Source organism: Simochromis diagramma, unplaced genomic scaffold (assembly GCF_900408965.1).
Source record: "Simochromis diagramma unplaced genomic scaffold, fSimDia1.1 OVJJ01000663.1, whole genome shotgun sequence".
In the NCBI taxonomy this organism is placed as follows: Eukaryota; Metazoa; Chordata; class Actinopteri; order Cichliformes; family Cichlidae; genus Simochromis; species Simochromis diagramma.
In genome coordinates this window covers 1,535,982-1,556,859 of record NW_024387049.1, presented here as the reverse complement: position 1 = coordinate 1,556,859, position 20,878 = coordinate 1,535,982, and the positions used below count along the sequence as shown (strand labels likewise).

Below are 20,878 nucleotides of genomic sequence, written 5' to 3'. Positions count from 1 at the left end.
GTGCACGCCAAATGGCCTCTATATTTTATGAGCCTCCTCTACTAACATACCATCTTGAGACTAATTATCATGGTCGCACTCAAACACAAAGCTCGTTTATTATTGCATTGACATCACATTTGTTTTGGCTTGGCCTACATGGCAGGGACTTCACAGCACTACAATGCTGGAATCATGTTTTGAGCTTGACAGAGCACGCTTTGGATGGAGAATCTGTTCTACCGTGCGTTGTACAAGGTGTTAGGCAGAAAGGTTGTTTGTTCTTTACAATCTTGTCATTTGTCTCTCTTCAAGTGGACTGTATTTTTTTTCCTGTTCCTTTTTTTCCTGTTCACATGGGAGTCACACTCAGTTCTTGGAAGGCTGGCTTCCTCTCATGGTTCTGTCCTAGAAATGCCTTGGTACTTTTTTTTTATTATCATAATACTTTTCCCCCCAGCATAGTGTATCTGTACACTGATTCCAGCTATTTTTACACACACTGCAAGACTATTAATAAAAGTCTGAGTAATGCCGGTCTGAAAAATGGAAATGGTACATGAAAGAGGAAGTGGCAAATTAAAGGAGTTTTCAGTAAATGACGTAGAATAGATTTATTATGACATTTTTTTTGCATGTTTTTGTAATTCTGTTGTGTACTTATAATAAAATACTGCAGTGATCCCATTAGGGAGTATCACAAAGGATTTTACCAAGCTACCACAGCTATTTAACACACCAATTTATCCCTTTCCAGGATCACGAGGCCAACAGATTCTATCCCAGCGCGCACTGGGCAGAAGGAAGGAAATATCCTGGGCAGGTTGCCAGTGTTATTGCATGATGAGCACAGACACAGACAACAGATAGACATGGGAAAAACACATTTGAACTATGGGTTTGAACTATGAAACACTGAAAATCAAATTTAAATTTAATTTCTTGGAATTTCACATAATAAAAGTACAGAATATAGATAACAATGGATAAAGACAGCTAAAAAGAGAAAGACAGAGTGTGAAATATCTGCACGACTGCATCACAGCCCCAGCTAATCTATGGTAAACCCACACAGGTGTATTTACTTAAGTGGTTTATTAGACATGGCACCACTCCAGTCCTTAACAGAAGCCTCCTTCCAGACCTCAAAGCATGTTTGCTGTTGTGCTCAGCACTAGTTCCACAATTGTGTAGAACATGTACATGACTATTCTATTCTATTCTATTCTATTCTATTCTAGTTTACTAAGGTAAGACAAGGGCCATGGTTTCTAGTTAACTAGCCAGCTAGCTATGTAAGTAGGTGTAGGAATCTTTTTTTTTGTTAGCTATGCAACTCCATGTAGCTGGATGGACATAGTCACAGTGACATCACCTGTTGTAAGTTAGTTTAAATTTGAAGCCTTAAGCAGAGTGTTTTCAGTGTTCCTGGACGTAGCGATCGAGGGGCAAATCTGTGAACCTAAGTACACAGACTGAGAACAGCGTGCTGCTGTCAAGTCATTTTATTCAGTGTCAGTGTGAAATTAACGATGAGGACGGTGTGGGTCTGATTGTGAAACCACACAGTCCTAATTTATAACTCGTTAGCCTATGAGTGTGCAGATTCATACCAAATATCTCACAATTCCATATTGAAACATGATTTACAAAACAGACGTCATTTTTTAATTCAGTATGTACGGTGGCCATTAGATGTCAAACACTTGAAAAAGTTGCAGTGTTTTACCTCTCAGGGCCTTGAATATGACCCAAAATGTGACTCGGCACATAAACTTAGTAGGAAAATGTCCATGGACAGGTCTGTAAGTTCATCTCCTTCAGTAGTGAAAACCCTTGAATTTTCTTCAGTCTGCCTTTGATGTTGTTCAGTCCTGCTTAACTCAACTGAAGGTGGTTTTAAGTCCAGACACATCTAAGTTCATGTTATTATCATATGGGACAGAGTTGTTGTCTTCGCTTCCTAAGATCAAAACCATTCAATGGGCTGAAATTGAAATGTTACATCTTATAAACCACAATTTTTAGGTACCTAGGTAGCATCTAGTTTCCAGGTATCATTATAGATCACAATTTGTCATTTGAAGCTCACATTGAAAGGCCTGTGTCCAAGCTGAAAGTTCAAATAAATTTATTTTTTTTAGGAATAAATCCTGTTTTTCTCTCCAAGTGAGGAAGAACTTAATCTTTTTTAAAAATCTGAGTTTGGATGGTGCCCATCATTGTGCTTTGCATTTTATGGTTGGCTTTGGACATCGTGTACATCACTGTTCTCTGTATGTTGCTGCTGAGTGGCTGTCTCTGGATATCCACAGACTTTTCCATTGGTTTGTTTTTATCTATAAATCTATGCTTGGTCGGTTCCTTCTTATCTGTGTGTATGTGTGTAAAAACTGCAGCCAGTATAGCCTACGCTCTCACAATATTATACAAATGTTTGTCCCCAGAGTCAGAACCGAATTAGGAAAAAAAAAGGCTCTTAAATACACTGCCCCTGTTTCCTGGAATAATCTCCAGCAGGCGCTGAAATTGTCAGAACTGGTGATGAAGTGGGAGTGGAAGTCCATTTTAAAAGAGCGAGAGAATAGTTCTTTTGGTCAGTGTGACTGCTTTTAATATCACACTGTTATTGCATATGATTCACATGTTTGTGTTCGCTTGTCTGTACTGGATACGAGTTGTATTTGTTTCTTTACTTCTTATATTGCTATGTGTTGTATTTTTTATAACCTCTGCTGCCTTCTTAGCCAGGTCTGTCTTGAAAAGAGATTTTAATCTCAATGAGACTTTTAGCTAGATAAATAAGGGCTATAAAGTATTTTCCCGTCGACGTGCACACGACAGCAAGTCTTATTTTGAATCACCATCTGGTAGCCTTAATGCACGTTTTTAGGCACTTTCACACTTGTTTTATAGTGTCTAGGTCAGTAAAAGTACTGCAGCTATAAGGCACTACGTCCATCTTTTATGCTTTCTGTGTTTTCTGCATTTGTAAAGATGAACGACATTGAAATAGCTGAAAAAATAGCTTTATTTAACATAAATGCGCCGAATGAATAAAGTCAAACAAAATGGTAATTCAGTTCTCATTTCCATGCTAACAGTCTCCCCTAACCAAAAATATCTGATATTCATATTTGATTCAGTTGTTCTGCTTGCAGGTCTCATCCCCACCAAAAAAAGAAAGAGAAGAAAAAAAAGAAATATGTCTTTTAACGTGGTTTTACACCTCCCGGTTCTTCTATTTCGCACCTGTTACTCCTTACATCTGTAAGAGCTCGACGGGGGGAGACAGTTGAGTTTGCTCTCCTCAAAGCCCAGTCCGACTCCCATAACTCCCAGTAAAAACACCTGCATGGGTCTGTTAAAGCCACTGCTGTTGTGCAAAAACAGCTGAATATCATCGTTATTATTCAACGCCACATCAGCTGAGTTAAAACTTAATGTACAGTGACAGATCGATTTCTGGCAGCAGAGAGGTTGACTGCATATTGCCACATGCTAGATGGTGATAATATATTTCATCTTGTTGCAAAGGTCACACAATGCAAATCACGTTTAAGAATATTCTTAAATGATGGCTTTGAATTGCAATTAGCGAAGCATCCAGACGTATACTTTTTTTTTTTTTTTTTGCTGTTGTTGTTGTTGTTGAAAAGGCCTCCACAGTGCAGCCATTTTTCTGAAGAACTGCATCCCCTCTCTTTAAAACCATGAGTGACACATCATTTAAAAGCCTGCAGCAAACAGAAAATGACATATAGCATTACAGGGGCAGATTGTTTCTATAGCCGCTTGGCATATATCCTTATCCTTGGGTAAATAAGCCACAGATGCATCCAAACACCTATAATAACATGTTAGCACGCTCTCAGCGACTGAGCTTTTTGCTCACCTGTTGGCAGCCATGTATGTTGTGGTGTTTTGTTTTGTTTTTTTGTGTGGAAGCATGCACTCTGCCTCGTGTCCACGTGTTTGTCATCTATGATCACAGGCTGTGAAGATGACTACACTGCCAACGTTCATCTGACTCCCACAAACTGACTCATAAATTTTATGGCTATTTATGTCTTAACACTTTGCAGATGGAAGTGTTTTGTTCTTGATCAGGCCAGTTTGAAATGCGTATGAACACCTAATAATAATTTTTCTCTGCATAATAAGACCCCCACCACCACCACCACCCAATATCGGATTTAATACACTGCATCGGCTCCGCTCTTCTGCTTCTCGACTGTGCTTCATGCATTTGGAGTATGTCGGGCTGACATGTTTTCAGTTGTTCATCTGTTCCTGCAACATACACACTAACATATTCCACTGTTCTACTTTTGTCACTCTCTCTTTCTGTGCGCCTGCACAAATATGCTGTGACACATGGCAATATGGCAAATGTCAGCAAAGACAAAAGGGGCGTATGATCAGTTAGTCCCGCGATCTGTAGGTGCACACGCAAATATACGAACCAAGCCTGAAGTGTATGTACTTGTGCATGGGGGGGGGACAGCTGGAAATAAAGCAAGTGTGTAGGGATTGCGTGGGTGTTCTGGTGCGACACATCTGGGTAGAGCGACACGAGGGGTCCTGACAGATATGGGCTGAGTGAGAGCCTGTTCCTGTTGTGCTCTGTCATGCTGAGGCTCCTTCCACATGCCTGCCTTTTCCCCCTCTGTCTGCCTGATGCTTCTGTTAGCTGTTAGGTAACCTGATGCCAGTGTGTGTGTGTGTCCGTATACGTGCAATGATACTGGCCCGTGATTAAAAGCGGAAGCGTCGGTGCGGCCACGGAATTGCGTGTGACGTGACATTGGGAAACGTGAAAGATGGAGGATGTGAGATTAAAAGGACACAGCAGAAGGAGAAGAAAGTGCTGCTTTATGCCTCTGCATGTGTAAGGGACAGAAAGTTCAGATGATGAATGAGAGCTTCAGCAACATCAGAACAGTGTGACCATGACAATGAAGGCATCAGGAAGCGCATATGATCTCCATTTTTTCTTTCTGAATTATATTTCTCACTTTCTTTTAGTACCATGTACCTCAAGGTTAGCGCTTAGGTTTGAACATTTGTGTTTTTGGATCAGACATTTTTTGGACTTGCATAGTTTGTGTGTGTGTGTGTGCATGGGCTCCCACTGGGGTTTGTATTTCGGTCAGTCAAGCCTGACAGATAACAGCCCGCCGTGCTCGTCACATCAATTATTGAGGGGACGGGAAATTGATCGGCTCTAACGGTGAATGTTACCGTGCCTTCCTCAGTGCTCCTCTCACTGCCTCTGTGCCTCCTGTGTCATTTGCCCTCACTTCTTGCTGTGGGACTCCCTGCCTCCCTTGTTTTCAGTCATCCTGTTACCATTGCCTGTCTTCTAGCTTTCGTCTCTCAACCTCTGAGCCTGCCCCACTTCCCTCATAGCTTTCTCACCCTTATTTAAATTTATCCCCCTTTTTCAGGCCTGCTTTTCTCGGCCCCAGTTTTCCAAGGCAAACTTTACAGATGCAGACCTCCACACCCTCTCGGTTTCTCAATTGCCAGCATAACTCGACTTTGAGTTTTTTGGCAAGCTCTTCTGTGTTGAAGTTGTTGTTCTGCAGTGTATCAACACACCCGATTCCTCTTCTCCCACAGACTCTATAAGCTCTTTTCACTCTTCGCCTCCCTGCTCTCTCTCCTTATCCCTCCTCTCTCCTCATCAGCTGGAAATCACGACTCCGGCTCACCTTTGATCGCTCTCCCTGGGAACTCTTCATCGCACAAAGTCAAGTGTTTTATCTTTGTTGTGTGACAATTCAGCTCTGCAAAGACCACGCGCCGCCAGCCAACACGGCTTTTTTGCGCCCCCGAATATGCGGTGCGGAGAAGAAGAAAGCCTAATTTGAGCTCAATTCATCATGGCAAGATTGCCCTGCATTTATTGATAATTGCTTTTTTCCGTTTAAAGGGATGGCGTTTAAACCATCAGTCGTGTAAACATGAGAGATGCAGCTGTTGCCGCAATTAACTTCTCACTTTCCCTAATGAAAGGATTAATCCGCCAGCAAATCTCTCGGCTTCCTTTCAAATGCCAAGCCCCCATTCAGCTTGCTGCCAGTGGAAGAAAGGCGGCCCGCGTAGAATAAAATGGGACTATCTATAACCAGAGCCAAAAGTCACATTCATCGGCTCAGCCTGGTGTCACATCATCAGGGCCCCTTTACTGTGGTGGAACAAGAGAGACCCTTAACCAACTGCTGTTTGATGATTTCCTGAGCGCAGCCTTTGCAATCGCCTGTTTTTGCAGCCAGGCCTCTCCACAGCACCACTCCCGACCGCCTTTTCTTCCTCGTCGAGCGTGAGCTCCGATCCTTACGCTCAGCTGCCCGAAAACACAGCATCGCCTCTTGTCACAATCCTTCAAAATGGACAAGACTGAGTGCTGTACTTTCTGCAGACAGTTGAAAGTCAGGAAGCGAATAGCTGTCTCCTGTTGGAATAAGACATGTCTGGGTAGCCAGTGGTGAATGACAGCCTGTTAAGAATGGAGCTGAGCTTAGGCTAAATCTTTGAAGCCATTGATCAGATGTATTGATCTTTTTTTTTCTTTGCAGCACAGTGACAGGGGGAGAGGTGTGGAGATGGCCAGATAGATCAAATCCATGACAAATGCCAATCATCCTCCCTTTTCTGGTCTGCCCATTGATCAGAAACAGCAAGCTGTCATTTTCAACATTTATTAATGCTCGGCTGGTTGATAGTCTGTCTCAGTTTGTTTAAGCTTATTCAATATTGGCTCTATACACATAAACTGCGAGTAATGAGCTACATGGAAGTGAAGCATTTTAATAGCATTTACTGCAAGTTGAGGCAGCGAACTTAGTAATGCTTTTATTACCTGTTTACTTGATTATCTGGCTTATTCATCAGCATGTGAATGTATTTATGCGCGCAAAAAATCGAAAGATGCGGTTTAAATGGCCCACCTATACAGATAAGCGTTCAGTGATGTGTTTGACTTTTGAATTCTTGCTAAAAGGATGTATCTGCTAAAGCAAAATGCCCGTAGCTGTCCCTTTTAACTTCTACTCCAAAAACAAACTCCAAATCACCTTTGAAGTTGACCGTGACTCATCTTGTCAGGTGGTCTTTGTCTCGTTCTTTAGTTTGCTCTGGTATTGACCTTGAGCTTTCACAGCCCAATTAGTGGGGTTTTAAAGCACTTTGAGTTGTTTGTCGATAGTGCTACATGAACAGTCCATTTACCAATTTCCACCTGGGCTGGCGTGAAAGTTGTCAGTCAAACTTTGGTGCAGACTCAACAATTGGACCAACGCTCCTCGGTGAACTGCAGCAGCTTGTTTACATCAAGAAGATAAAATTGCATAGGACTGTGAGCGCATATGCACTTTCAACAAGTACTATTGGATGAACTCTTGCCTGCTTTATTCCAGAGACTGCATCTGCCTTCTTCCGCTCAACCTCCAAATACAGACTTGACTAATAATGCTTATAATCAGTTGTTTGTCTGTGAGCTCTTTGTGACCATCAGAGTACATAAATAGCTCTTGGCTTGTTTGTAATAAGTATGTGTGAACACAATCTGCGCTATCTAAAAGGCAATAATGTAACAGTTTTTCTTCTCCCTGTTACAGACTAAAAGAACTTGACTACAGTTGTCCGAGTGGACTTTGTTCATGTAGCTTCCAACAGAGAGTGATTGACGAGCAACTGGAACACAAGTCGGTCTTAAAGGTGTCTCTCCTCTATGCTACTAATATAACCTTAGTGAACCTCATTTATGTGCCTTCAACCGACTCCATATACTTTGTTATTAGTGTATTGATTGTTTGTGAGAGCTCTGGCTAAAGCAAGCGTTATTGGTCAGACCTCAAAGGCTCGCTGTTAAGTGGCTGGTCTTTTGTTTAAATAATCGTCTCTGCGGCGGTGAACCCACGACAGTTTAATTTCATTATTCTGTCTCGCTTGTTTTGCTGTTTTGGGAAGAGTAGACTCTTTTCTCCGTTTCTGTTCTATTTGCATACATCGTGGAAACAGTCTGTGTAATGTGTGCCATTTACCGGAGTAAGTAATACAGGTTACAGCCCTAAGACTGTGTTTGTACAAAGGCAGCTAAAGAGGGAGACAAAAAGAGTTTTTATTTACTCTGTGTCTCGTCTATGGCTTGTTCCGCTTGAGCTAAATGAAGTGATATTTGAAGGGGGATTAAGTATCAGCTGGCATACAGATTCATAAACAGCTATTGTCTTGATCCCCGGCTCACGGATTCCTTTATCTTTGTTAGTGTCTCCGTATCGCTACCTATTTCGCCCACAATCCCTCCATCTGGTATAATCTCAATGTAGAGCTCTTCCCTCTGACCACAGCAGTGGCCAACTCATTTTAAAAGCCAAGATTACACAACTGCCCTTCTCCGTATCTTAACCTCTTCATCTCTCACTCTCTAGCTCTCTCTTCACTAATCCAAGGATCTTATCTCCCAGCTTTGACTGTCTCCCAACTGTCTATTTCTTTCTTTTGCTCTCTTGTCTCTCTCTTTCTCCTTTGCTCCCCACCTCTGCTTCCTCGACTTTGCCTTTGTGCTCTCTGCACCACCCTGTCTCTGCTCTAACCCTCTTTTCACATTTAAGGCTTCAGATTGAGTTTATTGGTGTGACAGGCGATGATCAGCAGAAGATAAAAAGTTTAATGCCAGCGTCCATAGATCCGCATAAAGCGACGCAGGCAGCGGGTGAACACACACGCGCTTTTTCACAGCTGAATGAGCATTCGCTCCCAGCTTGCTCTGTTCTCTCCGTCTGTAAAGGAAGAGAGAGGGAAAAAGTGGCCAGCTTGAACTTCGGCAGAAACCAGTAGCTGTCTGATTAATTCATTAGCCGACACTATACTGCTGGAGTCCGAGCTGTTTATTTCTTATATATATTTAGACCAACCTCACGTACACACTCCACCCACGGCACTCTAGCTTTTTCTCTTTTTCTCTCTTGCTCTCTTCCCACTTTGTCTCCACAGCCTAAGAAATAATAGCAAAAGTGATGATGTTTGGAGCTCACCGCAGCAAGAGGATACTGTCCTGGAGCGCTCTTTGGCTGGCTTTCAGAGTCTAGCTTTCTTTTTTTCTCTCCCATCTTCATCAAATCCTTTGTCTTACTGACAATCTCTGCTCTCAGCTGGCCAACAGCTATGGAGACTTTTAAAGTCTTACTTGGCCGAGGATCTAGTCCCGCAACTAGGACCTATTCCTTTACAGCCCTCTGTGAATTCAGATTGATCCACTGGCTGATTGGTGATTAGCCAGGCACTTAATTCTATCTTTAGTTAAACCTCGGGAAACAAAGTACTTTTTAGGGCACTCCATTTGGCCGAGGAGTTTGAAGAGCGAGATGAAAGAACAAGTGCCTATCAGACGCGCTTTCCGAGGTTTGCTAGCTTGGCAAATGAAAACATGCAGAGCAAATAGATTTGAGGAGTCAAAAAAAAAAAAAGAACCAGAGTAACCAGAGTAGATGGAGTGGAGGGTACGATGAAAAAAGAGGAATGCAGAGAAAGGGAGCACTGTCCTAAATGAGAACAGTAACCTGTGGGGAGTGATAAGAGCTGGCAGATGGATAGAGAGATAAATAGACAGATGGGTAGTTAGATAGATGGAGGGGCCTGATTTGCTGAGATGGAGAGGTTGGGAGAGATGATGGGCAGATGGGGTAAGGAGATATGCTAGAAGACAGGCGAAACTTTCTCCCCATGCAAGCACTTTAAAGTCTCACTGTTGTTTTTTGGAGTTTGCTTCGCCAGTCAGTCAGCTTTCTCTCTATTCTCTCTCCCTCATTTGGCCTCTGTCTCCTTCCCGTCACTCACCCTCTCCTCCTCCTCCTCTTCGTCCTGGCTCCCCCCCCCCCCCATTTCCTCTCGCTCTCTGTCTTCGTCCCAGCTGCCGCTGCACTCACGGGATATTTTTAATAGAATTAGGCTGCTCTTGTTATCAGTGGAGCGGGTAGCCACGGAGTGAGGCGAGATTGAAACAGCGATTTCCAATTTGAGATTGTGTCACACACATCTCCCTGTGCCCAGATAGCATCAACGAATCGCTGCCACCATCTCTCTCACTCGCTTTGTCCCTCTTTTGCCTCTCTCTCACTCTTCCAAACATCTCTCGCTGGATATTTTAGCCGCGCTCAGGCCTTCTGCACATGCGAGGCTAACATCTAAATGCATACACGCTCCCCTCTCTGTCGCTCTGGATTCACTGGCTTCTCTTGACAGTTTATCTCCCTGTCTCTTTGGCTCTCATCTGGGGTGCATACAAAACACATCGCTCTTTCTTCTCCCAAGCCGTACTCCTTGGACTCACTTAGTACCTCCATCTCCACGTTAGCCGTTTTCTCTCCTTTATTTTTTACACTTGCTGCTCATGACTTTCCCACTCCTCCCACACTTGCTCATTCCTCACGCTTCCACCTCTCTGTTCTCTGCTTCTCTCCTCTCCCGTTATTTCGCATCACTCCTCCCACACCGCCCCCACTTTATCCGCCCGCCCCTCACCAATTTCCGCCTCTCCATCTCTTTTCATCTGGTTTGGTGTCACTCTCTCTATCCCCCGTGAATATTTCTCTTTCCTTCATCCTTCACTCCTCTGGTCCCTCGTCTCATCCTCACCCCCCCTCCACCTCTGCTGCCTCAAGGTACTGGATCCCTTTGACTTTTCTTGGCAGGTCTTTGGATTTCTGTCTTACCTCCAGAGATATACAGTGTGTGTTCATGCAGCGCAGGCAGGGTGTAAGTTGGGGCATGAGCCTGTGTTTCAAAGCAGATAGTGTGTGTGTGTGTGCGTGCGTGCGTGCATGAGTAGGTGTTTGTCAGGTCATTTACTGGTTCCCAGGGCCAGAGGGTCTTTTCTTTCTCTCACAACAAAGAGACAAGTTGAGCCTTTGAAACAGTGCAGCCCGGCTTTAATATCTGGTTAAACAAGCCAAAGCAGCAACCTTGATTCTTGTACTGCATTTGCAAAAAGTTTGTTGTTCTCCATTCCAACATTACATTAAATTCCAAATACCTGATGTGTGAACTTTATTATATACCGGTTTAACTTTTTCATGATGACAAAAGACGTGCTACGATTTAAAGAAAAAGAAGTGTGTGTGCCCTCCAACTCCTTCATTCCCTTCTTCACAAAGTAAAAAGAAAAAAGTGTGACTCTTTGCTTCTGATTAGAATGAAAATGTTAAGGACAGGTCTTCGGGCTGTGCTTTCATGCATTTAAAGAATAAACAAAGCTTCATATATGCAGGAAGCTCACAGAGGCAAATCTTCAAGTTTCCATCATAAATTAGTTTTGGGGGTCACATTTGAGTCACTGATAATAAAGAAAGTGAAAAGGAGTTATTTTGCATTGTTAGTCCGTCTCCTACATGTTTTTGCTTAATTGCGTTCAGGTACTCACTGCCTTGAGAACGTTTTCAGATGCTGGAGAATTTTGTAAAAAATTTTAGAAAAATGAAAAACAGACAAACCAACTGCATTCTTTTAAACAAATCATACTTTTATGCTTCTTTGTCATCTTTCAGATGCAAACGAGATTTTTTTTTGAGGGTTTTTTGTGCAAATGCACATGTTTTTTTTGCATGATGTCAAAAAAATATCCTGAAAATTTGCTCAGTGGAAAAGGAGGTTTAAAAGTTTTGCCAGAATAATTTTATCAAGGCCATCACACTTCATTAAAAGCTTTTTTTTTTTTTTTTTTTTTAAAGTACTTTTGTAGTGCTTCACTTGCAAGACTGAGGGTAAATTTCAGAATTTTCTGACATTTTTTTGTATTGTTGAAAACTGTAGAAATGCTTACTATCACTAGTGTTGAATGTAAACCATTGCAGAGTAAGGTGTTGGTGTACATTTTTCAGTAATGCAGTCATGTAACGCGTTACTGTACTATTATGTCAGTTGCATTACTTGCATTACAAAGGCTCAATTATCTGCATGCCTGGTGAATAGAAAGTTTTCAAATGAATCAAACAAACAAAAATAAACATGCCCTTTTCTTAATGTGCAGTTGTGCTACAGTCAGCGGTCTGCAGCTTTTCAGAAGTGAAGATATGGACATTTATGGTGAAATGCAAACTGCCTTCAGAATGAAAACGTTATGCTGCTAACAGTACAACATTATCCGAGCATCCGCACCCACAGCATGCTAACACAAAGCTAACTGGGAACCCAGGGCAATGTTAAAACTGAGTGAATGCCGACCAGCCCAGCAGCCAGACCATGAACTTTAACAGGTAACAAAGGCATGGATTTGTGTTGGTGTGTGGAACTGTAGTTCATATTGTTCACTGGCAATTATGTGAATGTATTTTAGGTCATTTTACGGAGTAACAAGAAAGCAATATAATGAGTAGTGGGAGAAATTACTTTCTCTCGCAAGTAATTAAGTAATGTACTGCAGTACTTATAAGAAAAATAAGGTGTAATGTGTAATACATTAATTGGCTAGATAAACTCTGCTGTTGGATGTCATTCAGAGAAATTGTCATTTTTTTCACTCAAACACCTTATTTTGAAAGTTTATAGACTGCTAGCTCGCTAGCCCTGGTCCTTCCAACCTTGTGTTTCTTTAACGTCTAGCTCAATGTTTATGGTGTTATTTTTGGCAGTCCTTGATGTCACCCAGCTACTCACCTCCCCCAAAAATCCTGCCTTTAACTTGAGTGTGTTGGACTACTGGTAGTTTAATGGTAGTGTTACTTCCACTCTACAGATCCACTGTTAGCTGAAGGGTCACTTTAACCAGAACCATGCAGTAGGTAAAGAACTGGTTTATGTGCTAATACACAGAGTTCACAAAGCTTTACAACAGAAGAAGGATTAGCATCGCCAGCTACAGTTCAAAATGTATAATTTCGCAGGATGAGAGACTCTTTTGAGGCTTGATTTGTCATAAAGTAGCCCACTTTGCAAATAAAATATTTGCTTTGCGATATTCATGTTCTTGTACAGAGACATAGACATGGACACAAGAGTGTTCACATGCATGTACATGGGGAACATGTGAGGAACACTGTGTAGCCTAGCTTAATCTGCTAAACTAGGCTAAATTGATGCCAGTTATCACCCTTGACTGGCATCAATCAGAAATCTTTTGTCACTCTAGGAATGAAAGCAATAATCACATCACTTACTGATGAAACTATTCCTCTGAATACAGCTGTTGTAATTCAATGTGCCAGCCTTAGCGCAACGCTAATTTTTATCTGCAGTCCCTTGGCAGGTCACAATTAAACACACATGCAGTGTATTATTAAACTAATGATAGAACTCATGTCTTGTGATCATAAGCACACATCTGTACAAGATAATGATACACTAAAGTGAGCTGTTTAGTCATGAATGATGAGCTTCAAATAGGAGTGATTTGATTACGCTGGTGATTTGTCCTCCGATATTTTACCCCTAACCTGTCCGTCTGCCTCTCTCCCCTTTCCAATCCCACCGCGGCAATCCATTTCCCTCTGAAAGTGACACTTTAAAAGGTTGATAGCTCTTTGGCCGAGTCTCAGAGCCTCAGATCGATGGCTGGTGGAAAGCAGCGTTGAGGTACTGCGTGTCTTGCGTCTCCAGACACGGGAGTTGAAGTCAAACACAGTAGGTGAAGATGCTTTTCGATTTGTTGCCACCACATGATCCTCATGTCCCTGTAGATGGGACATGTCTAATCTGTTTCTGTTGGTGCTCTTAAACCGGGGGGGGGGGGGGGGCTGTTTTAGTGCGTGTGAGGGTTTGGAGCTCGCACAAGACTGTAGAGATAAAAGGAAACACATACACAGACAGGGAACAGTAAAGAGACGGCCTCATGAAAATTCATAGTTCTAGAAATACTTATAAGACTTATGTTAATTACTTAAGACAACATTTACAGTTATAAAGAAGACAAAATCTCTAAATTTGCTTCTCTTTTTTTGCCAAGAAAGTTCCCACAGTGCCTTTCTCTTTCCTGCTGTTACTTATTGCTATAAATTGTTTCCCTGAAACATTACTTTGCAATCAGAGTACACATTGTGGCTCCTATAATTACTCTACCTCTTCTGTTCAGCTCACTGCTCCTGAACAAAGTTACAGCGAAAATAGAACCCATTTTTATTTTGACAATGGCTGCTGAGGTGTGCAGCTGATTGCACAGAGCTGAAGATGAGGAAGACATGCAGGGATGTCTGGCTGTGCTCTGCCTGAAGCTTGTGTGTCTCTAACCAACCCTGTGGTTACCAGTGATCTATCCACACCACGTAGCTCCATTTCCACTCCTGCTGAGCATCCCAGGGGAGGACCTCCAGCACGGCTCTGCTTCTTCCCTCCCCGAAGCAGCTTGGGCTTGGCCCCACTGTGTAGCCAGCCTGGCTTTGAGGGACCCGGGAGCTGTAAAGCATAGATGGATAACTATCCAGGGCTAAAGCCCACCTCGAGGTGAAATGAGTAGCATGGGAGAGGGGGAGCAATAGCCCCCTGGAGGTATGGAATAGGGAGTAGAGCCAGCACAGTCAGCCAAGCCTGTTTTCACACCGGCACTATATACCCCAAGGCCTGTCACACCATCAAACCATGGAATCAAGGACAGGAAGTTGGGAGAGTACAAAAAACCCCACACACTCTTTCGTTCCATCTCCATAACTTTATTCTCTTGTTCACATGTGGAGTATCAGCAGCAGTAAAATGGCAAAGCTGGGATTAGACTATGTTAAAGTGTGAACAGTATAAATATTCATCATCCGGTGAGCGGCGGCGTGGAGGAGAAGCAGCGAAAGATCTCAAAGGAGCGGCTGAGATTTTTGTTTTTATATCCTCACTGCTGTGAAACAGGATATCAGTGTCAGAACATTTGCTCCAGTGTAGCTGGAAATGCCAATCCTTTAACTATAGGCTAAATTTGCAAGCCACCTTCTCCATACTGATTTTGTGGCCCTGTTTCTCACAGGCCCGAGAAACAAAACTCAAAAACAGGCTTTTAGTCCATTTTTTATGCAGCCAGATGATGCTCCGCCTCCTGCCGGTGACCCCCCGCAGATGCAGGATTGTCACCCAGCAAGCCTGGCCTCCGGGCTTCTCTCTATTCCTTCCTCTGAGCGCGCTCCCCTTATATCTCTCCATCTCACTGAGTCTTTATCGCAAAAACACAGCACACCACATTTTAATCATGCCCTCGAATAGGAGACACTTTTCCAATTAATGGAACTGCCGTTGTGATACACACCGACTCTGTGAAGCCGCAATGCGCAATTGGCCCAATAAGCCAGTGCACCCACTTGATGTATGACTGCCTCACAAGTTTTGAATGTGAACAAGATGGTTTTTGAAATAGAGAAATCCGTAGTGAATGAAAGCCTATTGGTGAGCCAGCAAAGAAGGGCGAGTGAATGAGTAATTCTCCGGTGAAGCTGCTGAGTGGCCAACAGTGGATGTCTGTGGTTGTGCTGGGCAGCTCTCAGGCGTGAATATATGGAATTGTATGAATGTGAAGCAGGGCATTACTAAAAAAGAGCATGCACGCTCAGCAAAAAACCCAGCCTGGATAAATAAAAGAGGGTCAGAAGCTGTTGTCATCGCTCCAGATTGTGTTGTATAAAATCAGAATCTATTGATAGGTCATGCGGTCAGCCGCCAGACAGCCTGTTATCCTTCCCAGGCGGGCACTGACTTCTTTTCCAACAAGTGAATGACTTTAAAGAGGGTTCTGAGATCCTGTGGCCTGGCAGCGTAAACGCTGAAAGGAAGTTTAGCAATAAATGGAAGCGTTGCACAGTTTCACTTGCCTCCGTATCGGCGCTTTATTTCTGGGATATATTTCCCGGCGTGTATTTATATCTCTGGGCTCATTCGGGCTTAGACAGGGACCTATCGCTTTTCACAGAGACACAGCCCGCAAACACACAGAAGTGGCAAGTTGTAGTGTTTTTGTGTATGTGTGTGACAGAAAGAGAGAAAGATGGATTATTTGAACTAGAGATGCAAATGCATGCATGCATTGTTGTAAGGGGCACACACAGTTTACATCGCCCGTGTTTGCGTGTTCGCGCGTGTGCGCACACATACCCACAAAAACATTCAAAACGTTCAAATAGTAGACACCCTCACGCTGCAGCTTTTTATGCAATTTGTGCTCTTCGCAGCATGCCTTCTTTTGGCTCCATATATTAACTTGCCCTCCCACTCCATCAATCAGCTTGACACCAATCAGCGTGAATCCTCTGTGCGTAACATGTTTATGAAACGAAATAATTTTCTATTGCCCCACCGGTCTCCGAAATCTGTCGAGCCTTTTATACCTGGCTCTCCTCGAAAGACACACTCCTTTGAACAGAATTAAGAGGGAAATGGCTTCCCTCCTCACACTCACATGGAGGGTTGAGCAGAGGTATTAACCAGAGGTAATTGAATGTAGAAGCAACAGTGCACAGTTTAGCACAGGGATTAACCCTTGCACTGCTGCTCTCTGAGCCAAGATGTGGCAAAGAGGCCAGGCTACTGTACGAGGCAAGAAGAGGTTTTGGGGCTTTTTTTGCAGGTCTAGAAATATTTTGAGTTTGGGGCCTGTGAGTGATAGTTCGACTCAGTTCATTGCTATTTATCGTGACTGACAGGTGGGGAGCACAAAAAAACTCAGCACCTTCCTGCGTGAGCAATGGAGCTGTCTTATTACCCACAGTTAGGAAGCCAACTGGGTGCTTACTCGAGTTCTTTTCTGAAAACAACAGAAAATGGCACCAACTCTTCATTGGGGTTTGTTGTTTTTTCCCTGCATATTTCACTGTTGTAGGGAGATTTCATTGTTTTGAAGAAGTCATGCAGCAGTGAGGAGATGTGAAAATACAAAAACCAAAAAAAACCCCCAAAACAAAACAGGAAAAAAAGCACAGATGTTGGATTTAATCTCGTCTTGTCCATGATGATCCAGCAGGCTGACATTTGGTGCAGCAAACTTGACTTGAAATTCATTTTTCAGCTGTTTTTTTTTTTATTACAGCATTGAATCTGACAGGGAAAAAGCAGATATAGATTTAACATGTTAAGGTCAGGATCTTTTCAGTATTCTGTAAGCATTTCAGCTCTTCTTCTTCTTTCCCTCCAAATCTCTTTATATTTATTTTTATTCACGAAAGACGGTTGTGCAGGGAGTGTGAATGGTTGTCCCAATGGAGACGAACCGAAAGCCCGTGCCACTGTTTTCCTTTCAGAGTGTACTGATGAGGCAGGTCAAGATCACATGGACCTGCAAAAGGAGTAAAGAATACATAGTAGGCCTCAGGTTAAAGGGAAGGTATTAGAATTCATATTTGCCTCGTTTTAAGCTATGAAAATATTCAAGACCACAAGGACCAAAATAGAAAAGAAGGTTAGGTTGAAAAAAAGAAGGGAAAAGAGAGGAGAGGAGGCGGAGCTGCGAATAAGGGAGCGAGTAAAAAGTACGCTAATTGCTCCAAAGGGAATTTGTCTTACACATGAGTAAAATATAAAGCAAAATCAACAAGAGGGAAGAGTAGAATAAAAAGCCAGAAAGGGGATGGAAGTAAAGTGGGATGGAAGGTGATGCATGGATGAGGCGGGAGCGACAAAGACTAAGGGGGCTACCATGTCTCCATTTCCACGGAACCACAAACCGAGCTAGTTTCCACCAATTACATTCATGTCAGCGTGCGTCCTGGATTCAAAATGCAACAACAGCCTCGAGGGGCCTTCACTCTCCTGGTACACGCTCAACATCCCTGCCACTCCAGCATTCTTCACACACACGCTCTCTTTCTCACACGCACACACACACACACACACACACGCATAGACGAACATAGTATGCGCATATCACACTCGTGCACATAATAATCTCATCACTCCCTCTAGCTTTGTCTGTTTTTGCCACTCACGCACACACTAACGCGCACACGCACCTACCAGCCAGCCACACGCATTCCCACCCAGCATCCACACACACACACACACACACACACACACACACACACACACACACACACACACACACACACACACACACCTCCTCTGTCACTTCCCTCCGCTGTCTTCCAATTCCATTTCTCTCACTCTCTTCTCCTCAGGCTCTCCATCCATCCATCCACCCCCTTCTTGTCTCATACTGTCTGAACACACACACGCTCACACACACACACACCACTGCCTATATTTGTTTCCCAGTGCGCGTGTGCCCTCCTCTCTTCTCAGATGATAGTAATAAGGCCGGTGATTGCCGGAGATGGAGATGAGGGATGTCGCCTATTGATGATCGTGCATGTGACAGCCTGGCAGCAAGCTAGACGTAGAGGCTTCATTATTAGCAGTACTGGTAACAATAACAGCAATGCTGTGGCCTTAATTGAATGAAAAAAGCCCGTGGCAGTCAGCATTATAATCTGGAGGTGGGTGGGAGAGTTGAGAAAGAAAGAGATGGACAAAGATGGGGCTGAGGTGATGGTGAGGTAGACGGGAAGAAAGACAGTGGCAGAGTGGAAAAAGAAAAGAGGGAAACAGGCACAGAAGCGCAACTCAGAGGAGGAATAAAGCTGAGATACATGAGGTGAAGTGGAAAGTGTGAAAGGCAGCAGCCAGGAGAGTGCTTGAGAAGAAGCGTGACGAGCGATGTGAGAGAAGCGTGGACAATTAGGACACTTTTATTGAGCAGAGAAATGAATAAATAATTGACCACAGTCTGTTTGAGTGGGGAAGAAGAGAAAAGCGAAGGTTATAAAGCACAGAAGGAACATGAGAGGAGAGGGAAGAGTAGAGGTAAACATAGGAAAAGGGAGAAACTATTGACTGAAATGATATTGATTTTAAAGGGTTGGTCACATTTTCTCTTTGGCTTGAAGGTAAGGCACCACATATGTGGAAATGGATAGAACTGGATTTTTGTGTTCACATAGCATTAAAAATGCAACTGTTTATTTCAAATCTTTTGAAAGTGAATTGTGTGGTAAGCAGTTCTTCGAGGGCAAAAATATGATAGGAAACATTTTTGAAAAAAAGATATTGTTGGAAAATTTGAAAAAAGTGACATATATGAGGACCTGTCACACCAGAAAGCACGGAAGAGTTACAGAAGAGTCACTATGTGGTGCCACTAGCTAACAAACGTGATAACACAGCAAGTGTGTAGCTAGCACGGTCGCTAAACGTGATAGCTAACATGATAGCATTCTAATGCTAATCGTTGTTGCATTTTCTTAACTGCTTATGGAGTTCATGGTGCTGGAGCCTATCCCCGCTGTGAGGTAAGGTGAGGTGGGAGTTAGGTTGGGGTAGACCCTAGACCAGTCACCAGTCTAGCACAGGGCTTGTGCTAATCAATGTAGCTTAATTTTATTTATGCAGAACCAGTTCAAAGTAACTCATGGAGCACCGTGTTGTCATGGAAGCATCCTACATCTTACAAGAGAGAGAAACCAGGTTTCCCAGGTCATTAAAAAGTCTGAACATAATATAAAGAAAAATAAATTAAATAACCTATTAAATACATTGTAAGAGAAAATCAGTTTTAAAAGTTGTCAGTTTAAAAATTACTTGCTCAGCCTTGTAAAAACCTTTCATTATTACACACATTCATTGATGTAGGTATTTAGCAGCAGTTGGCCTTCAAGGACTTGAATGTTACTCAAATATAAAATAACTAATGGTAAGCTAAAATCAAAATACGGCGTGGGGACATAAAGCATCAAAATTGCGTTGGGATTATTGGACTTATTTCTCTAATATGGCTTGTTCACCAAAACATTGTTGAGGCTTGTTTTTTTTAATTTACTGAAATCATAAAAGCACTAGTTTTGATTTTTTAAATGGAGCAGGATTCCTGGAACTCCAACTGTCTAACAAGTCCCTGTGAGCTAGCACTTGTAACAAGAGATTGCTGGCAGAACCAGGCTCTAGGAGGGGCAACCATCTGCTGTGACCAGTTCGAGGGTGAGGTGAAAGAGAAGATAGAAGTTCTCTTTCTTCTTTTTGTGTTGGCTTTGCACCTTAACTGCATACTAATTTCACACAGTTTATCCAGAAAACATGTTTTTACCTTTGACTCTTGTCACATTAACTGTATACAAACCACTTATGTTTAGCAGAGCAGTTTATACTCAGGCAGTGGAGGGCTGAATAAAAACTGATGGAAAAACACTTCTAATGAGCTTGGCACATTTTGAACTCTCTGGCTCTCCACTTCTGAGGTCAATGCTGTCAAGACAGATATTGGTCAGCAGTTCACGTGTCAAACTTCACGAAAGTTGAATAACAGACTAAATATATCCAGATTTACTCGCGGCCGATTGTGGAAAATGCTGCAACTGGTGCAAAATTTGAAATGGGGGAGGCTTTGCTTGTTATAATCCACAAAACCCAGGTGAAAAAAACATTTTCATCAGAATTATTATTATTTTATGTACGAAGAGGAACAGTTCACAGTGATGTCTGTGGATTAGGGCGTCAAACAAGGACAGAGGGAGGCACGTTGCTGTGAGCACCGTGAACACAACTCAATTATCATCCATTGTGCTGCAGTGAAGGCAAAAAAAAAAATCAAAACCTTGGCTCACAAAACCAAAGCTAAGAAAGAATTTTGCTTAATTTTAGAAAAGGGAAAGTGAAGAGTTAAAGAAGTCTGATAAATGAAAACTTTGTAGCTTGGACATTTATAAAGGCAATATGTCATAACAGAACTTTTTATTTATTTTTTACAAGGAAAATCAGCAAAAAACATATGCTTAAACTACTGTTCAAGAACACTGTGTGTACTGGACAACACACACACACACACACACACACACACACACACACACACACACACACACACACACACACACACACACAGTGACTAAATGATCACATCAGTTCTTTGTTTTGTAGCCTTTTTCAGCTGCTCCCTTATTCACAAGGGGTC

At 42.7% G+C, this 20,878-nt stretch overlaps 1 protein-coding gene across 3 annotated transcripts in view; it reads left to right on the top strand.

The window, feature by feature from the left end:
• LOC120741786 overlaps positions 1-20,878 on the top strand; it is a 160,702-nt gene that overhangs the window by 10,503 nt on the left and 129,321 nt on the right. The window lies entirely within an intron of this gene.